Here is a 23782-nt window from a genome sequence, read left to right as displayed (position 1 = left end):
TCCTCAATCTCTTAAAGGGACTGATTGTGATAATGGAAATATAATAGGGCAGTATTGTGTTCTGTTATCGTGCTAGAAAATGTGGATTTTCCTCTGGAGAACCCAACCTGTCCGTGCATTACTCAGATGACCCATTGATTTTATTTATCATTTCTTGGATCCCATCCCTCTACTGTCTGACCACAGAGGTAGGGGTTGTCCAACCAGACAATCCTCACATCTTGACGCTCGGATTAACACATGTTCTGTATATATGGATGGCCCTCAGAACATTTACGCTGATGAGCCCAAGGAACTGTAGTCTGATAATGTATATTCTGTTGGCAGAACTACAGTTGAGATACATTGGGATAGACTTACTATTGACAATGCACCTAGCAACTGGCGCACATATAGTCCACCACAATTGGTATATTTTAGACATCTTTTGCGCCTTGCTTAACATTTCAAAAGCATCTAGAAAAAGTTACATGTCTAACTTCTAGCAAGGTGATCCAGGTCTATCAGCTAGCCTGCGCACACTGTTGTAGATTGGGCATATCTTTTGATTGCCTCACCTGAGTTTGCTTTGTCTAACTATCAGGCAGCATTAGTAAATTTGCCCTCTTGTATGCGGGAATTCCTGTATATATATATATATATATAGATTCTCCTATAATTCACTGGCTAGGAATCTAGAATTTGTCATTTATCAAATTGTTTGACTTTTTGAAGGATGATACACAAGTTATGTTCTAAAGGTCAGTCAAACCCAACCGGGGAGACACAGTTTTCCTGCTCGACATGCCAAGACGTAGTCTGTAATTTGCAGCTTTCTCTAGCCCCCTGACTCACAAAGTGGAGGAGGACGGGTGGTGGGTTGGTGACTTCTGGAACTTGTAAAAATGTTTGTTTTGGTTCTGTTCAGCCGACTTTGCTGATCCTGAACCCTCCCTTCAACTCAAGTCATTTGGAAATCTTATCTGCCGGGCTCAGGTTCATTTGAAACTATGATTTATTTGAAAAATATTGAGGACTGCTCCCGGATCAGTTAAGTTTGCTGAGGGCGGGGGGTGGTTTATTTATGTAGACCTTATTTATTTAAAAACTTCACCTTTCTGCGCCACTGCATAATAAACACGATTCCAGCTTATTTAACAGAGACGGGGCAACTGGCATAGAGTAATACGTGTTGATATAGCCCAAAGCTTAACCCTTGTATGCCTGGGGGGTTGGAGTACTGCCGTGCCTTAGGTTGTTCCCGTCTCACACATGGAGGACTCAGTTGACCTTGATTTCCCCCCTTATTATATTTATTTACAGACCCTGATGCCGCCAGGAAGAGTATAATAGCAGCTAATCTTTTAAGGGACTTGGAATTCCAAAACCAACTGAAAAGTCTGCAGATAATAGAAACGAGATTCCCAATGTATTATATATTTAACACGATACTTGGTGAAACGTCTAACATTGGCTTCTTGAGACCTTTGGACTCACTTCGGCTCAGTGTTCCTAAAGTATCGGTTAATTGTATTCTAAAGGGTTACTGTATAATGGAACTGTTCGACTTCGGGAGGAGTTTGCTAACTCTCAACAGAAGAATCATTAACATAAGGATGATCTACTTTCTGGTGTGAGAAAATGGGTCATGAAATAACAGATACAAACGGCTACAGTGTTGCAACCATACTGTAACATTGAATACAGAGAGCGTATGACCTTCGTAATGGACAGTTAGAGAATATATAGAACAATGGGTGATTACTTTTTACCCAAATTTTCCTACATAGATGGTTTATATAACAAACGTTATAACGTATGATAAAACTGTAGAGAACACTTGGGGATCTGGGTTTTGCATGACTTGCACATCTGTCTTAAAAAGACTTTAAGGAAGGACATTGGCCACTTTATGATGTTAAGCCAGTTGGCATGAAGAATGCCCACAGTGAGCCCTCTGAGTTACAGTTTGTTGGTGGTATGTACCACTTTCTTAGGTTCCGTTTACACCAAACATTCATTGTTTGATCGAGCAAATGATATCGGAATTTCGCTCACTCTCATGTAGCCTGTTTAGACAGGCAGATACATCGTCGGCTCGTTTAAGCCAGAACTGTTCCGTATCATTCAGTCTTTCACATTCACTGTATAAAATAATCAAAGATAAAGTGAACGATTATCGTTGGTTGTTGGGTCGTTGGCTCATATTTACTCTGAACGATTATCGTTGGTTGTTGGGTCGTTGGCCCACATTTAGTCTGAACGATTATCGTTGGTTATTGAGTCGTTGGCTCACATTTAGTCTGAACGTTTATCGTTGGTTGTTGGGTCGTTGGCTTGCATTTAGTCTGAACGATTATCGTTGGTTGTTGGCCCACATTTAGTCTGAACGATTATCGTTGGTTATTGAGTCGTTGGCTCACATTTAGTCTGAACGTTTATCGTTGGTTGTTGGGTCGTTGGCTTGCATTTAGTCTGAACAATTATCGTTGGTTGTTGGGTCGTTGGCCTACATTTAGTCTGAACGATTATCGCTGGTTGTTGGGTCGTTGGCTCACATTTAGTCTGAACGATTATTGTTGGTTGTTGGGTCGTTGGCTTGCATTTAGTCTGAACAATTATCGTTGGTTGTTGGGTCGTTGGCTCACATTTAGTCTGAACGATTATTGTTGGTTGTTGGGTCGTTGGCTTGCATTTAGTCTGAACGATTATCGTTGGTTGTTGGGTCGTTGGCTTGCATTTAGTCTGAACAATTATTGTTGGTTGTTGGGTCGTTGGCTCACATTTAGTCTGAACGATTATTGTTGGTTGTTGGGTCGTTGGCTTGCATTTAGTCTGAACGATTATCGTTGGTTGTTGGGTCGTTGGCTCACATTTAGTCTGAACGATTATCATTGGTTTTTGGGTCGTTGGCTCACATTTAGTCTGAACGATTATCGTTGGTTGTTGGGTTGTTGGCTCACATTTAGTCTGAACGATTATCGTTGGTTGTTGGGTCGTTGGCTCACATTTAGTCTGAACGATTATCGTTGGTTGTTGGGTCGTTGGCTCATATTTACTCTGAACGATTATCGTTGGTTGTTGGGTCGTTGGCTCACATTTAGTCTGAACGATTATCGTTGGTTGTTGGCCCACATTTAGTCTGAACGATTATCGTTGGTTATTGAGTCGTTGGCTCACATTTAGTCTGAACGTTTATCGTTGGTTGTTGGGTCGTTGGCTTGCATTTAGTCTGAACAATTATCGTTGGTTGTTGGGTCGTTGGCCTACATTTAGTCTGAACGATTATCGCTGGTTGTTGGGTCGTTGGCTCACATTTAGTCTGAACGATTATTGTTGGTTGTTGGGTCGTTGGCTTGCATTTAGTCTGAACAATTATCGTTGGTTGTTGGGTCGTTGGCTCACATTTAGTCTGAACGATTATTGTTGGTTGTTGGGTCGTTGGCCCACATTTAGTCTGAACGATTATTGTTGGTTGTTGGGTCGTTGGCTTGCATTTAGTCTGAACGATTATCGTTGGTTGTTGGGTCGTTGGCTTGCATTTAGTCTGAACAATTATTGTTGGTTGTTGGGTCGTTGGCTCACATTTAGTCTGAACGATTATTGTTGGTTGTTGGGTCGTTGGCTTGCATTTAGTCTGAACGATTATCGTTGGTTGTTGGGTCGTTGGCTCACATTTAGTCTGAACGATTATCATTGGTTGTTGGGTCGTTGGCTCACATTTAGTCTGAACGATTATCGTTGGTTGTTGGGTTGTTGGCTCACATTTAGTCTGAACGATTATCGTTGGTTGTTGGGTTGTTGGCTCACATTTAGTCTGAACGTTTATCGTTGGTTGTTGGGTCGTTGGCTCACATTTAGTCTGAACGTTTATCATTGGTTGTTGGGTCGTTGGCTCACATTTAGTCTGAACAATTATCGTTGGTTGTTGGGTCATTGGCTCACATTTAGTCTGAACGATTATTGTTGGTTGTTGGGTCGTTGGCCCACATTTAGTCTGAACGATTTTCGTTGGTTGTTGGGTCGTTGGCTCACATTTAGTCTGAACGATTATCGTTGGTTGTTGGGTCGTTGGCTCACATTTAGTCTGAACGATTATCGTTGGTTGTTGGGTCGTTGGCCCACATTTAGACTGAACGATTTTCGTTGGTTGTTGGGTCGTTGGCCCACATTTAGTCTGAACGATTTTCGTTGGTTGTTGGGTCGTTGGCCCACATTTAGTCTGAACGATTATCGTTGGTTGTTGGGTCGTTGGCTCACACTTAGTCTGAACGATTATCGTTGGTTGTTGGGTCGTTGGCCCACATTTAGTCTGAACGATTATTGTTGGTTGTTGGGTCGTTGGCTTGCATTTAGTCTGAACAATTATCGTTGGTTGTTGGGTCGTTGGCTCACATTTAGTCTGAACGATTATTGTTGGTTGTTGGGTCGTTGGCTTGCATTTAGTCTGAACGATTATCGTTGGTTGTTGGGTCGTTGGCTTGCATTTAGTCTGAACAATTATTGTTGGTTGTTGGGTCGTTGGCTCACATTTAGTCTGAACGATTATTGTTGGTTGTTGGGTCGTTGGCTTGCATTTAGTCTGAACGATTATCGTTGGTTGTTGGGTCGTTGGCTCACATTTAGTCTGAACGATTATCATTGGTTGTTGGGTCGTTGGCTCACATTTAGTCTGAACGATTATCGTTGGTTGTTGGGTTGTTGGCTCACATTTAGTCTGAACGATTATCGTTGGTTGTTGGGTTGTTGGCTCACATTTAGTCTGAACGTTTATCGTTGGTTGTTGGGTCGTTGGCTCACATTTAGTCTGAACGTTTATCATTGGTTGTTGGGTCGTTGGCTCACATTTAGTCTGAACAATTATCGTTGGTTGTTGGGTCATTGGCTCACATTTAGTCTGAACGATTATTGTTGGTTGTTGGGTCGTTGGCCCACATTTAGTCTGAACGATTTTCGTTGGTTGTTGGGTCGTTGGCTCACATTTAGTCTGAACGATTATCGTTGGTTGTTGGGTCGTTGGCTCACATTTAGTCTGAACGATTATCGTTGGTTGTTGGGTCGTTGGCCCACATTTAGTCTGAACGATTTTCGTTGGTTGTTGGGTCGTTGGCCCACATTTAGTCTGAACGATTTTCGTTGGTTGTTGGGTCGTTGGCTCACATTTAGTCTGAACGATTATCGTTGGTTGTTGGGTCGTTGGCCCACATTTAGTCTGAACGATTATCGTTGGTTGTTGGGTCGTTGGCTCACATTTAGTCTAAATGATTATCGCTGGTTGTTGGGTCGTTGGCCCACATTTAGTCTGAACGATTATCGCTGGTTGTTGGGTCGTTGGCCCACATTTAGTCTGAACGATTATCGCTGGTTGTTGGGTCGTTGGCTCACATTTAGTCTGAACGTTTATCGCTGGTTGTTAGGTCGTTGGCTCACATTTAGTCTGAACGATTATCGCTGGTTGTTGGGTCGTTGGCCCACATTTAGTCTGAACGATTATTTCTGGTTGTTGGGTCGTTTTCCCACATTTAGTCTGAATGATTATCGTTCACTTTCGCTCGTTTGAACAATATTTTGAATGATAACCGTTCCGTGTAAGGAGGCCATTTGTCCTGCTGAATTGGATGGTCAGGAATTGTATTAATGGCCGAACCATCAGCAGCTCTACTCCAATCAGCTTCTCCATGAGAGAATTTGGAATAGCACACCTTTATGCACATGAAATACTACAAATACTAAAATTAGAGCAACAAACGTACCAACAGCAGCTTGTTGACTGTTTCCAGGGAGCACTAATAGATATTTATAAACCGAAAAAAGTAGCGAGGAAATGAAAAATAAGGGGAATAATGTAAAAAATGTCAACGATGAATTATAGAGATGCTGCTGGATTCTATATTAGTTGATTATAGATGGAGTTTCATTTTAAGAGCATCTCTCTCATCTGATGAGGTAGTAGTTGTACATTAGTTGCATATAACTTTAGACGCAAGTACTACCAGAAGCTTATGCAGCTGCTGCAGTGGCCGGACAGACCACCAGCCCACCATTACTCTAGTCTGTCCCAAATGTCTATATTGAATCTCATGTATCAAAACTTGTGATGTCCTTCGGGATCCAGCACTCAAGGCTCTTAGCAGTGTTTGACTTCGAACTCATGGTTGTCACTTTCAAAGTCCCCCTAGATGTGATTCCTGTAACTGCAAACTGGCTTTTAGAACCAAGCTACCTCACTATTCATATCTCCCATTGTGCATGTTATGTACGACTGGTGTTGCTTTAATTGAAACTCCATTTGAGCTTGAAAAGCCAAGACATGAATTACAGAATTTAGCCAGAAATACTAATATTCATATTTAGTGATGAATTTCTTTCTATTTTGTATGGGTAGTTCCACCTGGATGTGTCTCCTAAGTGGCTGTCTAAACAAATCAAAAGGTTGGTTGAACTTCCACCAATATTAAACTTAACACGAAGAAACCGCAATACTAATAACCAGCTTTAACACTTCATCATGAGCATTGGGTCTATGGTTTCCAATGGCAAATGTCAGAGACATGCTGTAGGTTGAAGTCAGTGGAAGTACAATTTCATTGATGCCTATACCCCATCTCAATGACATCTCGAAATACAAATTTGGGTGCGATTTTTAGCAGCAACAACAAACTTGGAAATCCAAACCAGGCCCCCGGAGAATCTTCTATCATATCCACTTGGCTTGGAAAATTCAGAACATTGAACGTTTCCTAAGCTCAGGACATTCTTATGTATTAAAAACTCCCATTGACATTCATGTTTGTCTTCGCCCCTTGAGCACTGCATTAACCAAGTATATAGAAATAGTTCATAGATTTATTTTACAGAAAAGTTTTCAAAAATATGTTCACTTTGGAGCATTTCTTTTATACATTTTTCTGAAGGCTCCTAGAAAAAGTGAAGCGATACACAAAGCTCTAAGAAAACAGTCCGTGTCTTCAGAGTTCATACAGGTTAGAGGACTCCATAGCACAGATTCATAAATGGCGGCATCCTGCTTTACACCTCCACGCCTTTAAGACCTGACACTGGAAGGATTTGGCTCTTGTTTGCCCCCCGATTCCTTTCTATGACCATAGGGTTAATTCTTCATCAACCAGCCTGGGCGGTGTCCCATAGCAGCCCCATACCTGCCTATATTATACCTACAAACTTGGGGGTCTGAGTAATGCATGGACAGGTGGGATTCTGAAGAGCAAGAACTGCTCTTAGCTCATGAAAAGTGGTCCCTCTATTACCATGACTAAGATTTGTCCAAATTTGCTATCCAGTGAAAAGTAAATATACAGAAAAAACATACATGGAAAAGTTGTTGAGAAAGTAGCGAAGTCTTTATAACTTTATCACTGGGTGAATGACTTCACTTTTCTATACACACAAAACTAAAGGTGTAACTAGATGTGCGAATTAGAAGGAAGGACAATGGTAGCAGATGTAGCAGAGTTTGATCTGACACTAAACTGTTTCTTTAGTACCTTAATGAGCGGAGATAATGCTGCATTCCTATATGACAGGCGGTCACAGGTAGATGCAGTTCTGCTTCAGCGTTTCGGGTAGTTTTTAACCTAACTAGTGATTTCTAGTAAGGGGCAGATGTACAGATCTTTAGAGAATCACCAGAGGAATACCATTCCATTTACAGCCTTAGGAAGCAAGTCCATTATCTGTACATAACAATAACCTAATTACCGCAGTAACGCTGAGGACTGGGAAACAAGGGCAGCACCTACAGGTGGGCCCAGTGGGGCATGAACTGCCGAGCGGGCTCCAATGACTTTGTGAAACAAGCTGTGGGCATTATTAAAGTTTGTTGGACACAGGATGCTGATCAGTAACCAAAATGGGCATTTCTTATTAGTTATGTCAAACGACAACTTTACTGATGGAGCAGAGCTGAGTTTGTCATGGATGTATTTTTTGCATCATTGATTAACTCATCGGGATATGACTGTTACACAGGACTACAAGGAAATATGTAGGATAAGACTGAAGCAGAGAGTTAGCTGGATCACTGCTCCAGCTCTGCTACAACTGTAACTAACTCATATGTATATGCATTCCAACCAGCAACATTGTTTCATTAGCATACTGTCCTGTCAATATCAGGATTAAATACAGTAATGATGATGTATCTTTTTAAGGTAAGAAAACTTAATTCCTCTTTATCTGTTACCCAGGAGTCCATCGCCACATTGCATGTCAAGCCTCAAGAATCAATTCCCCAGTAGGGATGATATGTATGTTAAAAGTAGTAAAATAAACTCCAAACCACAGAGTCCGATTCTTTACCTACCACCATATAATATTATATAGGGATTTTCCGCAGCGGAACAATTCTACTAAATTTCAGCAAAATCCTTCGAAACTCCTGCTCAGGTTCTCCTTTACATTCAGTGCTCTTAACCACTGAGCCTGAATTCTATGCACACAGCAAAAACCTCATCAATCTACAGAATAATAACCATCTTTTCCGATGTGACTGTGACAGCCAAAGACTTACAATAAATAAGGCATTTAATGACGTATCCAATACTATAATATACATGTAAAGCGATCGCATACGTTGGAAAGCATAAAAGCGGATATTATTAAGCAGCATTTCTATATTTTTAAGAAAAACTAAATGCATAAAGACATTAATTTATTATTTAGCTGTATCTTTTGCACACTGGAACAAGTCTTGGAGTCAAGATAATGCCGCACGTTCAGTTGCAGCCAAATGCTAAACCACAGGTAACGTGAGAGCACCATGAGTAGTGCCAGCTGACAAACTCCACTCTACTATGTCTGTATGATCAAATTAAGAACTTGTGGCAGGTATGACCAATTAGGGTTGACTATTCGACTATTCAGGCTGTCATTTGTGACTGTTGAGGGATATGACATTTGGTTTGATATTGCCAGCCAATACCCCACATCTGCCGTCATTGACAGGAGTCACTTCCAAGCAAGAACTACTTTTCGATAAGAACATAGTCTCCATTTTTAGCTCTTATCATTGTCAGTAAATGATAATGTCTCAAAGTTAGGATTCCTAGCCAAATCATCCAAAAAGCAGGGAAAGGTAACGTACCTTGCAAACTTATTCAATCTCAAGGTGTTTCTGAGGAGCCTGAACTAAGCAAAGGTGTGAGATTAGTAGATCCAGGGAGAACCTGGGCTCTCCCTCTCCTGGCCACACTGACCTGGTCTGTGCACTGATCTACTGTACTCGGCGCTCATGTACAGTTAACATGAAGCAAAATATTGTTGAAAGTCATTTTGCCTGCCTACTCTTATCTGCGCTGGAAGGGTAAGCACTTTGTGCTGCCTTGGCAAAGCCTGAATGCAGGTATTGTTAGTGTACAGTATAGCCCAGCAGAGGAACAAAGGCATGGATCTGCCTTTCCCTGGTATTCCTCAGCTGTGTTGGCGTTGCTGGAAAAAAAGGATCCTTTATTCTACCTTGTTTTTTTCTTCTACAGGACGTGTTTGAAGTGATAGGAGCTTATTCTCTGGTGCTCCAGGCACCAGCAATGACTTCAGCCTACTTAGGGACTTATATGGAAGTGTGGTGGTCCATTCCAGCAATATAGCACCTATGCGATCTATAAAAATATGATACAAGGCATTCTAAAGTCTTTACATCAGTACCTGATATGGCGTCTTAACCCTTTCCAATCCAATTTGTATCCTGGTTTTCCTAGGGGGCTTACTCTTTTTCTGCTGTTATACAATGGCGCTATCTGCTGGCTAAAGCCAGTACTGCATGAGGTGACACGTTGGATAGGCTCCGACAGCAGAGAGGCTGGCAATATACAGTAAGAGAATCCTGACGGACATCTTCCAACATCGGAGCTGTACAGCCTTAAATCATAATGTCTTCAGAGGTCAGACAGTGGATTGGAAACGGTTAAAGGCATGTCCATTACTATTAGTGACCCACCCCAGAAATATCTGCTCCACTATAAATGGGGTTTCCCAATGATGAACATTGTTTTTGTTGACCCTTCTGTAGTGCAAGAACAAGAGCACACGAGAGAAACCCCTAATCCACTACTTGGCCAGTCTTCTGTATACCATGTAGATAGGACTGCTATGGCTCGAAACGCGTAAGCTTGTTCTTGGTCTTTTTTTAATATGATCAATATGTCAAGATGAAATAAAGATTAATGTTATTATTACAAAGAAGAGTGCTAGAAAATGTGTCCTGTTGTTTGTTGCCATATTGTGATGCCGAGAGTGAAGCGATTCCCATTTCCTTGCTTCTTTGGGTGTGTTCGATTGATGATCTAGTCTGGCATTTGGCGAGCTGATTTTTCTGTTTGATCCTCCATGTACAGCAGTAGCATACCCCTTAGTCGAGAGGACCGCTAAGTAAAATACATAATGGGTCCAGCTTGTGATTCTACTTGGGCTACCTGTCCACGGGCACTGCGGTATCCCGCCGGAAGCCGCCGCCTGGGAGCAGGAGCTGGCAGACCGATCGTGGCAAATGGCAGCATGCTGCGATTTGCCGGCCGTGAGCGGAGAATCGCAATGATTCTCCGCTCGTGGATGGGGGGGAAGCGCTTTCCATAGCAACGGTCTGGGAACGTAATGAAAACGTATGCCCGTGAACAGGCAGCCTTAATGTCATCAAATCCCAATATTTCAGTATAGAGGGACCCATAGCTCATTACCTCATTCCCAACACCTTAAGCATTAGTATCTGGCTATTTCTCCTCACTTGTTCGGGCCTCCTCTTCTAATGGGTCAGCTGCATGGTTTAGCCTCTATGGTAGGATCCCTCTGGACGTTATTAATCCTATAGGTTTTTATAAATAAGGCAGGATAAGCCAAAAGAGTGCCAGTGGGGCATAAAATGGGCAGGTTTCAAACCTGAGAACATTTCTTTAAAGGAGGTGGAATATGTAGCATGGTACTCTATCGATCAACTTTCTTCATTATATCTTATAGACAAAGATGCATGGCATCTGTTTGCACATGTAGTACATCCACAAAATGAGGAACATGACTTTTAAGAAAGCTGAGTTCCCTCATTGGTAAACAGGATATTCTGGTGGAGCCGTATTTATATGGTCACCAGCAGACAAAAATAAGTCATAACTGTATATTCTAGAAACCTCTCATCCAGGCTAGTTGGGTGCCTTTTTGCTTCTTCTCCAGGTGACATCACTTCTGTGATCTTTGACCCTGTGCAACCTCATTCTTCACAACACATGACCTGGAAATCTGGTTCAAAGAGGGTGTTTGACATTATCTGTCAATACATTTCCCCTAATTAAGTCCCAATGACTGTAGTGTCACACTCAACCAGTCAATCACGTCTCCTGTCTTCCTTGTCTAATTTGCACTTTGCTGATTTGCCCTCCCTTCTCCCTCTAGCCATTCCTGTGCATTTTTCTGCCCTACAGTAGTGGCAAATATTTTAGTAATGAGCAAAAGGCACAATTCAGATTTTACATCATTCTGGTGCTTTTGCATCTGGAGAACTAGAAGATAGGTTGTATGAGTTTATAGAATCAGCCATTACTGCAGTAAATGCTATCATGTGGTTTGGGCTGATTGCATAAATTGCCTATTTCTGGCGGATCCCTGGGGACAAATAGAAGGAGATTTTTTACAAAAATTGTTGATGGGTTTTTACATTACAATAAGAAAACACAAGATATTCAAGTAAAGAGCACAGCGGCCAATGTCAGATGGGTGCAGGAAAGGATCTAATGATTGCTTTGGATTGGTCACCCAACTATAAACTGATCATGTGGTTTTCCGCTCCTGGAACCTCCAGTGATAAACTGTAATCTGTAGGGGAACATGTTATATCGCCCTGCAGTTTTCATAAAATCACTGACAGCTGCAGCGGTAGCCGAGTGTTGAAGTCCTCTCCACATACTCTGGGGTCCTTGACATTCATTTAAACTTTCCTATGTCTTCCCGATTACAGCATACGACTGTGAGACGCGGATATTGAGGATAGCAGACAGAAAAAAATGGCACTTTTGAGCTGGGGTGTTGGAGAAATCTTTTACGAATCCCTTGGACAGCTAGGGTCACCAACAAAGCTGTCCTGGAACATATCCCCCCAGAGGTGTCCCTGGAAGGCAAGATCACCAGACAGAGACTGGCTTACTATGGACCTGTGATGAGGGCGAATTTACTGGAAAAATAGATACTACTTGGAATAGTCAGTGGTCAAAGGAAACGGGGAAGACGAAAAACACGTTGGCTGGACACCATCAAGAAGGACCTGGGAATGGACAACTGAAGCAGCCGCAGAGAATAGAGAAGCGTGGAGAGGACCGGCCTACAGAGTCTCCAAGAGTTGGACACGACTGAACAGATAGAATTGGAATGCACAGTACAGCTTTCTTTCTATCACTTGGTGAGGGTAGCCCGCCACTCATGACAATGACTCACACAGCACTCGGCTCACTCTGCACCTGATCAGTAGAGATTTTATGAAAACTATTGGAAGAAAACAAGTAAGTAACCCAGTGGTGGAATCAGGGTCTCTGCACTACTTCATACTTCCCTCAGATAAGGCAACATAAACCTGGTAGCAGATCATCACCTTTTAAGCATTACACAGTTCCCAGTGAAATCAATGGGCTGCCGATGTTATGTGCTGCCAAGTTAGAGCCTCCACAGAGAGAGATGCTGGATCTGGCTAACAGATGATGGTCCAAAGCACAGAACATTCTCTTACTCCATGCACAGCCACACATACGGATAGGGCCTCAATGTTTTGGTCAGTGGAAAAGCCCTCTAACCCATTAAGAACCAAGCGCCATAAATAGATGGCACCTGGTCCTGGGCTTTAATCCCAGCCGGTAGTAAAGATACGATATGAGATTAAAGTTCCTGCAATCTAGCATGTCAGTCAGTACTGCAGGGTCTTAGCAAACCTCTGAACTGCTCTGATACTGACTACTATCACACTAAGGGAATGTTTTCGCCTGTAACTTGGGGCTCCTATGGAAGCCTCAGTTACAAGGCCAAAGGTCTGAACAAAATCGCTAAAAAGTGTCTGGTCCTTTAGGACTGAATCAGTTGGGTCTTTAAGGGGTTAAAGGCTCCAATAGACTTTAGAAGAACTAAAAATATCTGACACCTGTGAGAACTGGATTACCTATGTTATAAACCCGATATATTGTGTTGTAGATTGTCTGGTCCGCAGTATATTCCGATGTGTATATAGAGAGTCTCTAAAGTTAGTCGCACTTTAAGAAATGTATTACGCAGCAACCAACATATATGAGAGGCTGTTCTCTCTTTTATATGATGCGCGGGTTGTATTCATGTTAATGGGAGGGTGTATAGGCACCGAAATGGAGTATCTTCTGTGCCGCGTCTCACCGCAAACTGTACAGGTTGATCTTCTTTGCTGAATCCGCAGTAACTGGCCTCTCCTACTGCATCTGGACATGCTGTAAAATTGGTCAATGCCACAACTGAATGATGCTTATGTCTGCCAACAGAAGGGTGCAGCACCCCAATTGCACCATCAAACCCATACCTACCCCAACGAAGTCCTGCCTCAGGGAAGAAATGACCAGGACCTCATGCAGTTGCCCCGTGATCGTTCGACTTAACTCGGTGCAATTTTTACTTATTGGGTTTCACGGAGGGCAAAATTTGTCACGTAACCTTCCCGTATTTCATTAGCACCAGAAGGAGCTGATTGCCCAAGGCTGAAAATAGAGGCTTTTAGACCCCAACATGTTTAGCCCTTGACATAGTGTTTGTAGCACTTTCATATAACCCATGAGAAACAACTAGAACTGCCCTTTCTATTGTCCCTCTTATTATGGCTTAATCCAGCGAACGTAAAACATGAGGATTTCATCTTCTATACTGACCCATATGCTATTAATAATGATTTCAGGGATGAAGGATTTTCCTAAGCAGTTTTAAAAAAAAAAATAATTTATGCCAATGTCTGGTGTAAATTATAGGAAATCTGATGATCCGACAATGGTCCCACCCCCACTTAACCCCACCCATTTTTCTTGCCACTTTTGAAAAGTGTCAGCAGAAGGTGAAAGTCACACATTATTGCAAAAATATAGCACACTCCAAAATTGCAACTTGTATGCACCAAAAAACAGTAGTAAATGGGCTAATAAATTCCCCATGGTGTCTATAAAGTGTGGCCACTCATTCACTATCAGTGTGGCACTTTTTTGGTTACTAATCAATTTATGTAAATTTCCTATAAAAAAAAACAGATGTGAAGAAGACATTAGACATTTTTCAAAAGTGCTCAACAAAGAGAAGGATGCAACCCATAAAAAGAATGGCTTGCATCCAGGGGAAACGGAGGATCCGACCCTGGGCATACCAAGAGAAGGAAGAAGAGTGTGATCTGATGAAAGCACCATGCCAGGGCTGAAACGCGTCCTCCTTATAAAGGACTCCTCTTCATCCCGTTTGGCCTCCCCTGTGTGGCAGCGCCGTGGTCCTCCTCTTTTCCTCTTCCTTCTCTCAGTAAGATAAATTTGGCCTATTTTAGGCTGGAGAGCATGGCAGGAGAGGGGCATGAAAAATTCATCTGATGATACATTCCCCCCATTATTTGCAGTCTGGGAAATCTAGACTTAGCACTGTTGCATTACAGGAATAAGTTATTAGGGGTGGATGTGATGGCAAGGATGTTTATGGGGTCTCGTTGTAACCAGCACCGTTTTTAGACTGCATACAAACCAGATTTCAGCTCTCATTTTTCAGGATGCTTTTGGAAAATGAAAGGCCATTTGGCACAAGTAATTCATCTACTCCTTTGTGCTCGAGTTTTGATAAATCTCCCTTTATGTGTTTTTGTTCTAAACTTTCTGATAACTTCCCACCATGTTACAAAGTCCCGGATTAAAATGTTCTATTTGTTTAGATGTTTGCCTATTACAATAGAAAATATCTATTTATTTCCTTAATGGGGAAGGGTTGGGGTGGTCGTGGCAGGAATTGTTTCTACTCAATGTGGGCACTACTTGTCCCTTTCTGTACATGTCTCACTTCACCCAGTAGGAAACCTAAGTGGCATGACTATGGGAGGCCATGGGTCAAGAGGGGTGTCGTCTCTCCCTAAGGGGAGCACCAAAAAAGTCTGTGGAGACACCTAGAGGGTGAGCGAGTCAGGGAATGGCATTGTCTCTCCCCAAGGAGAGCACCCAGAAGGGGTGTGAGGAGACACTTGAGACTTGTAAGGTCATGCATGCTGCTCTGGGTAATTTATGCAAATAAGGAAGATGGAAAAATACCTCTGCAGCGCCACCTAGTGGATGGCAGCATTCCTTCAAATCAATGTACGACTCTTTAACAAGTCTGTAAAACAATGATTGGGAAAAGGTATGGGAAGGCATACATCCCAACTTGTAGAGAAAGAGCGAAGTGGCAAGAAGACATTACCACTGACGCAATGGAAATTTTAATTATTCAATTAAGTTGTTATATAAAAATATGTTTCATAACTATTCTTAAGAAGCCAAGATTTCATATAGGGCACAGCATTATATAATACATTCAGTCAAAAGATTGATTTCTGTGCTCGATTTGACAGGCCCGGTCTACCACTGATGAGTATCTTGCCCTGGATCAGCGATGGTGGCATCAGGAAATAAGAGGTCAGACTGAGTAATGTCTCAACCCACAATGCTATACCCAACGTCCAAAACAAACAGGCAGTGTAGCAATGATATCAGCTTGCCCTGCAGATTCCCACGCATTAGCAATATGGATATCGTGATGTGATTCGAGAAGCACCCATCCTTATGACTTATTATCGAGTCTCGGAATCCAAACCCATTGCTATTACTGGCATGCAAACAACTTGATGAGCACTTGCATTGTTATTCTTCTAAGGAATATAATTTGGTTGTACCTCATATTGATGTACCACAAAAGGTTCTCAAAACAGCCTTGGGAGCTAGTTGTAATTACTAGAGTTGTTTTGTAAAAACCCAAGTTCTCACGTGGTTTGAAGAACCACCCTACTGGAGGTGTTTGGGTTACGCTTCTTAACCTGGGACACTGGAATAGTTCATAATAAGTGTTCAACCAGTTCTATCTACAAAAAAAAACATTTCAGATAACTCAAATTTGAAAAATAGTCTTCTAGAAGAGGCTAATATGGAAAGGATAAAAGGGAATGGAGAGTCTGAAGGGTGCATACGTTAATGGGAGAGGCTGGGGTTACAAATCAGGAGCCTACCTTAGTAGAGAGGCTGGGGTTACAAATCGGGAGCCTACCTTAGTGAGAGAGGCTGGGGTTACAAATCAGGAGCCTACCTTAGTGAGAGAGGCTGGGGTTACAAATCAGGAGCCTACCTTAGTGGGAGAGGCTGGGGTTACAAATCAGGAGCCTACCTTAGTGGGAGAGGCTGGGGTTACAAATCAGGAGCCTACCTTAATGGGAGAGGCTGGGGTTACAAATCGGGAGCCTACCTTAGTTAGAGAGGCTGGGGTTACAAATCAGGAGCCTACCTTAGTGGGAGAGGCTGGGGTTAAAAATCAGGAGCCTACCTTAGTGGGAGAGGCTGGGGTTACAAATCAGGAGCCTACCTTTAGTAGAAGAGGCTGGGGTTACAAATCAGGAGCCTACCTTAGTGGGAGAGGCTGGGGTTACAAATCAGGAGCCTACCTTAGTGGGAGAGGCTGGGGTTACAAATCAGGAGCCTACCTTAGTGGGAGAGGCTGGGGTTACAAATCAGGAGCCTACCTTAGTGGGAGAGGCTGGGGTTACAAATCGGGGCCTACAAGTTGCCACATAAAGTCTGGTGAGGGTTGGGGTGTGCGCCATGCCCTAGCTTTAGCATGACTGTAATGGGCAGAAGAAATGACTCCACATTGATTCCACATATTGGATGTTTGAATCAAATGAACTTTTAATATGAACTTTAATATGAACTTGCACAGAGTGGAAATCCAGCAGAACTCTCGTGGAATGTCCGCAGCGGTACCACATGGATTTTCTGCGAGATTTCCGCAAAGTCCCATGGGTTTTTTGCTGCTGCTATCTCTCCCCATAGAGAGGAGAGAGCCCGCTGCAGAAATGTTGATATAATTGACATGCCGCGGCTTTGAATTCCGTGCGACATGTCAGTTTCAGGGCGGCTTGGCTGCAGCGGACTGTCCGCAAATCTCCCCTTTGCTGCTTTGTCTCAGGCTTCAGATTGCAAGCGGAATTTCCGTGCAGAAAGTCTGTGGGGGGAATTCCATGGCAATTCCGCCCCGTGTGAACCCAGCCTTACAGTTCCAACTTGTGCAGCCTTGGTGCTTAGTTAACAACATCATTAGAAACAGCGCAGGAGGCCACGTCAGGAGGTTGGTCAATCAAAGCTGACTCCGATTTATCACCGGTTCCCATAAATGCTTTAGGCATTTACTTTGTCTACCATGTCCTCATACTATGTGCGCCTGCCCCGTAGCAGCTGAGTGAGACCACACCGTTCTCTCTCGTGTCTCTCACCAACTAACTATGGCCGCTGCACCGCTTCCTCTTCCTCCATCACATGACCTCTACGTGTATTAGAGAAACAATACAAAGCAACATTAAAGTTAAAACATCACACAAACAGGTAATCTCGGGGGCTGCCCCCTCACACTGGTACTGCAGATCAGTCCTATTCAGCTTGAGCTGCTGTACTAGGCAGCAGCCACAACTAAATGTATGGCGCTGTTCCATTTAAGGTTTTCCAGGACATTAATATTGTATTGTTCCAACTTGCCATTTGCATATTTCCCAGAGAAGCATGGATGATCTTAGGAGAGCTATGAAAGCACACAGCAAATAGGCAATGATATGCATACCTGCTGTGTGCCGACAATCCCCATACACTATCTCGGTGTGTATGTGCGCAGGTATCGGGTGCACAAATTTTGCACACCTACTATAGACTCCTATGGGATCTTTGGTGAACAAATGTGCACTAAAATGGAGCATCTTTCGTCTTTTTTTGCACGCGCATAGTGCGCAAAAATAAAAGTAGGAGTGATCCCATTGAAATCAATGGATTCCCTGGGAAGCCTCCCTAAGAAAATGATACCCTTCCTGACCCAGAAAAATAAAGTAATGATTTTTTTTTTTTTTTTTAAAAGGGGGTGGGGGGAAGAAAAAATAAAAGTGAAAAAACAAAACAATAAATGGCCATGAGCTCAAGGGGTTAATCCCTGCTAACCTTAAAATCCCAAACCCACCGTCTACCCCGGTGGCCGCATGCAGGTACAGCACTCTCAACAGGAAGATGGTAAAGCCACAGACGGCATTACAGCCAACTCTAGTGACGTACAAGTAGACCCTGCAGTGCATTTTTTGCTCCATGTAGAACAAGTGAAGTAGGACACAATCCGAGCAGGAGACAATGTGCTATTGTTCCAGCCCCATCGGTTCTGGCTCGGAGTGGATGTTGGGTAATCGGGGACAACACCCTCCCTGTGCAGCCAGGAATGTTGGATGCAACAGCAACAGGTGGGAAGACTTGAAAGAGCCCAGAGGATGGAACAGCCTTTTACTCTCTGTTCCTGTCTGGATTTTTCTTGTCTTTCATCCAGCGAGAAGAAAAAAAAAAAAAAATCACACAAAAATGACAAGAAGTATCTTCCCGGTGTTCGCTGGGTGAAGAAAGTCTTGTTTGTTTTCCTATCAAAATCCTTTAGGCAACCGACTTACTCGCCCCGCTGGATCCGCTGCGGTCCCTCCTGGTCACTCACGGTTCCCCTTCTCACCGGTCTTAGTTTGTTCCCAATCACCCGCTTGTTTCTGTAAGTTGTGTCCAACAACGTGTTGAGTTTTTTTCTGAAGCGCCGATAGATTGAAGAGGAATAACAATAATCTAAACAAGTTATATAAATAAGAGTTCTGTTATTACAAAGTAACTTTTAGGGCAGGGCAGCAGTACAGAACCCTTCCTGGAATCCATCTATTTAAATGGGGTTTCCAGGGAGAATACTGTTGATGACTTATCATCAGCATAGGTCATCATCAGTAGTTGATCGGCTGGGGTTAGTTGCTCGGAAGCGCGACCGGTTGAGCGGGCGCATGCTGTCAGCACCGCAAATACACAGAGGTCGGAGCGGAAGCAGCAGAAGTCTCTGCTCTGACCTCTGGATTGTAGCTGGTTCTTGAAACTGCAGGGTGGGAGCTCACTGAAAACAATGCGAGTCGTGCCTGCAGTTACAAGCACCAACCACTACAGGGAGGTCGGCACTGAGACTTCCGCTGCTTCCGCTCCGACCTCTGTGTAGTTGCGGTGCTGTCAGCAGGCATACAATCAGATGAAGTCCCGAGCGATGGACCCCGGCCGATCAACTATTGATGACCTATCCTGAGGATACATCATTAAGAGTAAAACGAGAAACGAGACCAGCTGTACTGTCCATGAATGAGGGACCTTTCCCTCGGGACGGCATCGCGCCGCAGGATGCAGCCAGATCCACAGCTGCAGAATTTCACACCAAAATCCGCAAATCTAAGAATGAATTCACATGGACGTTTTGGCGTGTGCAATACGCAGAAAATATTGATTTCAATTGCGTGTATTTGGCGCGCGCAATTTGGTCACACACACAAAAAAAATACTCAACATGCTTTATTCTCCTTTGCGTTTGCGCAGGGAAAGAGAACATTTTGAACTCATGAAATGAATTGGCCATTTCATTGGCCGAGGACATCGGTGCTTTTTCTTTTGCGCGCGCAAGTTTTACGTAAAGTACAGTAGAATACTCCGATGAATGCGCAAATACGCAATGTCCATTCCTCAAAAACGTGTTGCAAAGACGCATACGCTCATGTGAATCCTGCGTGCTGCGGATTTTAACGCAGAATTGCAGTCAGCTTTTTGGGTTGGTTTAAATGTAGTTGAAACGCTGCGGAATTTCCACATCAGAACGGAGTCAAAATCCATTGCTGCAGATTTTAACTCGAAACCGTCTGCATATCCACAGCTGATTTCAGAAGATGTGGCGCTCTTTTCCCTTTGAAGTCACCGCACTATCAACACTCCCCGGCATCCGGCGGTCCATAGTGAGCACAGTGGCATGACCTGACCTGCTGTTCTCACTATGGACCGCTGGGTACCAAGTGCCGAGCAGCGCTGACAGTACAAAGACTTCGGAGGTGAGGGGGAGCGCCGTATCTTCTAAAGTCAGCTGGGGCATATGCAGCCAATTTCAAGTCAGAATCCACATCAGTGGTGTGGATTTGACTCTGTTTTGGTCAGGGCAGCTTAAGGGACCTGATAGGTTCCTTTAAAAGGAATCTGTCAAAGTGGATCTATTGTCAACATGTAATAGAGTAGGAGGAGCTGAGAAGATCGATATATAGATTTGTGGCAAAAGATTCTGTATAACTTGTAACTTATTCATTTAAATCTCTGCTCATTCTCTGCTTAGGCGTCCAGTGGGCGGAGCTATCCGCGATTTACAGCCTTGAGTCTATAAGTGTGTGTAATTTAAATCCTTGCTTATTCTGAATTTAGAGGTCCAGTGGGCGGAGCTATCCGCGATTTACAGCCTTGAGTCTATGAGTGTGTAATTTAAATCCTTGCTTATTCTGAATTTAGAGGTCCAGTGGGCGGCCCTATCAGTGATTGACATCTGTGCATGCAGAAATAGCTGTCAATCACTGATAGCTCCGCCCACTGGACTGTTCAGCTCAGAATGAGCAGAGATATAAATAAATACAAGTTAGACTGGATCTTTTCCTGCACAACTTCTCGTATCGTCTAGTCTGTTCGGCTCTTCCAGCTCTGTAACAAGAGCGGCTCTGTATTTTGAATGTCACAGGTCCCCTTCAGCCTATTTTTCATGTGCGGTTTGGCCGCAGAAAAAATGCAGCACGTTCTATTTTCCAGCGCATTTGCGCAAATAAAGTCCCCGTAGAAGACATGGGCGGTATCGCAGACAGATAGGACATGCTATGATTTTTATTTTCATGCAGCATTGCATGAGTGAAAACATTGCAAATGGGGATGAAACCATTGAAAATCATCGTTTTCACTCACGCATTGTGCGAAAATCACGCGATTTGATCGCCAGTGTGAAGGCGGCTTAAGTAAACAAGCAATCATTGCCTTGAAAAGCTATTAGACCCTCAAACCCTATATATTTTTTGAAAGCAAACAATCTGAAAACGCAACGTTTACTCAGTAGTTTACAGCCAGGACCACCTTCATGCAACTTTGTGACAAAAAGAGTTTTCTTTTGAAGAGGTGTCTCTCGCCCAGACGTCTCTACCAACATTGGTTCAGCCCTGACTGACCTTGCCTACTGTTATGTATGACTGTTGTGTGACCAGCTTATCGCTGTGTGCCCCTATTCTAGCTAATAGGGTGGAATTCCAGCAGAAGGATCTTCTCATGTCTCAATATTTGAGCAGTAGACCAACTTCAAGCAGTCTCATCCATAGACCCGTGTGCGGCATGTGCTACAGGTAATGACTGCTGATAGAAATCTCTCATTAACCCCTACCTCACCACAAGGGCAGCACCACAGACTAAACACACACATGAAAAATGGGAGCCACACCTGAACGAGTGACACCCATTACAGTTTCGAGATGCTATTTAATGCAGTATCAAGACTTGGAGCCCGCTGAGACCTATAATTGTCAGGTAGATACATTACAGCAATGCACCATAAAAAACCCAAATGATGTCCCACCGAATAGTAGTCCTTATTTATTGTCACATGATATCTGATATTCACAATGGAATCCTGTCTGGACATAAAGAATAAATTGATTGAATGCGATCAGCTAAAAAAGAGAATAGTTTTCCAGAAACAGTGCCACTTTTGTCCATGGGTTATGTATGGTACTGCAGCATTAAAGAGCTCTGCTGCAATACCAACCATTGACCAGAGTGACGCTGTTTTCTTCTAATTTCATGCAACCTCTATAATTTGTATATTCCTCTCTTCAGGTGCCCTAATTGTCCTGTCGGAGAGCTTCAGACACAAAATACTGTATTACAAGAGCAACTAGTCGAGCGCCGAACCCGCATTCTATCCAAGGGGCTGATAGTTTCACTATGCTTTGCGTGCTGACCTATTATGTTGGATTGATTGTGCTGCATTATATTGCAAAAAAATAGTACCTTCTCTATTTAAGTACACCTTTTGCATAACAAGGGTCCCCATAGAAGTCTATGGGAGGTGCACAAATGCACGCACAGATCAATGAAAAAAGAATGCATCTGGAACTCATTAGGCTAACTATCCATTTAAATATGGGAGCTGCCGGCTGATTGCGGCCAAAAGATAGGGCAAGACCTATCTTTTCTGGACATGTCAAAACATTGCCTGGCGTGTTCGATGTTTTGACGTGGCTAAAAAGCAGCCATCTGAATGAATGCATTGGAATCCAGAGCTAAGTTCCACCCCGTCTCGCACCCTCCCATTGCAAACAGTAGCGAGGGGCAGAGAGAGGACGGGAGCTCAGTGCACTGCTCCCGTCCCATCCCGCCTCCTCCCTTTGCAGAGAGGGGCAGCATATATCGGTGGGGCATGAAAACCCGACCGATATATGCCCATCTGAATTAGCCCTAAAGGAGAAAAGGTGGTGTTTAACGTTTAAAAAAAAATTTAAAAAAAATCACTTTTTTTTTACACTTTTTTAACTTTTTCTTTTTTTGTCCCACTAGGGGACTTGAATATCTCTACTTCAGTATAGCGTGAATTATATTTCCTCTGAAGCTCAACCAAGGAGCTGAGTCTCATAGGCCACCATACACGGTAGACTCAGAGGCCATCTTCAAGCCTGCAACCCATCGGGAACTCATGATCGCAACTAGATGGTCTGATGGGTGACAGGAGGAGTGCCCTCCCTTTGCCAGCCTTTTACATGCCATGGTCGCATTGTAAAGGGTTAAATAGCGAGGATCGGAGGTTTCTCTGATCCCCACCGTTAGAGCAGGTGCTAAGAAGACAGCAGTCCCCGTTCCTAGCAGCATGGGAGAGCTGTGCTGTTATTTTTATGCAGTGCCATCATAATAAAGCCCATTAGTAACCGCCAACATATGACTTCTACTTCCCTTTCCTGCTGCATCTACTTTTTGATTTGGCTCAAAAAGTGTGTTTTCCCAAAAAACGCTGTGTGTGAAGCCGCTCTTAAAGTGATTCTACAGGATTAGAATTACATAGCTGCTTTCTTTGAAAAATAGTGCCACAGTTGTCCATAGGTTGTGTCTGGTATTGCAGCTCACTTGCATTCACTTCAGTGTAGCCGAGCTGCAATACCTGGCACAACTTATGGTCCGGCCTTTCACGATGATGATACTATATACTGTATATATCGGTGTGTTATACAGTGTTGACACTTTTATGTAATGAAAATGAATTTTAAAATAATGCATGCCGCGATTTGCACTTTTTTGTAGCCCACGTTTCCCTGTGGAGCCTTCGTATTTGTCGTATCACAACACATGGAATTGCAGTTTTCGTACAATGCAACTTTAACATTCTAAAATAAGCCCTAGCTGCACTGCCAACAAAAATGGGAATACTTACCTAAAAGGCTGGGTCCAGGTCCTCCTGCTGCTCTCCGGAGCTCCGCTGGGTGTCCCGCAGTCCTCGGCCGCCCACAGAAGGTCACTTCCTGGTTGCTGGATTCATAAATCTCGCCTACAGGAAGCGATGGCTCTGATTAGTTCATTGAATGCTGCTCAGCCAATCAATGCAGCGCTGGATGAACCAATCACAGCCATCACAACTACACTCACTGGCATGGAGCACACATGCGCCTGAACAAGGGGAATCCCTTCCCCTTCGCCGGCAGTTCAAACTCTGCTCCAGAGCG

At 43.4% G+C, this 23782-nt stretch overlaps 1 protein-coding gene across 1 annotated transcript in view; it reads right to left on the bottom strand.

Moving 5' to 3' along the window:
* The window catches only part of SOX9 (SRY-box transcription factor 9), a 38184-nt gene extending 28972 nt beyond the window's left edge, over positions 1 to 9212 (bottom strand). The window contains exon 1 of the mRNA XM_066588200.1: positions 9083 to 9212. The gene's annotated coding sequence lies outside the window, so the exon portion shown is untranslated. The remainder of the gene's footprint in view (positions 1 to 9082) is intronic.
* Positions 9213 to 23782: the final 14570 nt, after the last annotated feature.

Source organism: Eleutherodactylus coqui, chromosome 13 (genome assembly GCF_035609145.1).
Source record: "Eleutherodactylus coqui strain aEleCoq1 chromosome 13, aEleCoq1.hap1, whole genome shotgun sequence".
Lineage (NCBI taxonomy): Eukaryota > Metazoa > Chordata > Amphibia > Anura > Eleutherodactylidae > Eleutherodactylus > Eleutherodactylus coqui.
The sequence above is the reverse complement of the archived record's forward strand: the minus strand, read 5'-3'. Positions and strand labels throughout refer to the sequence as shown.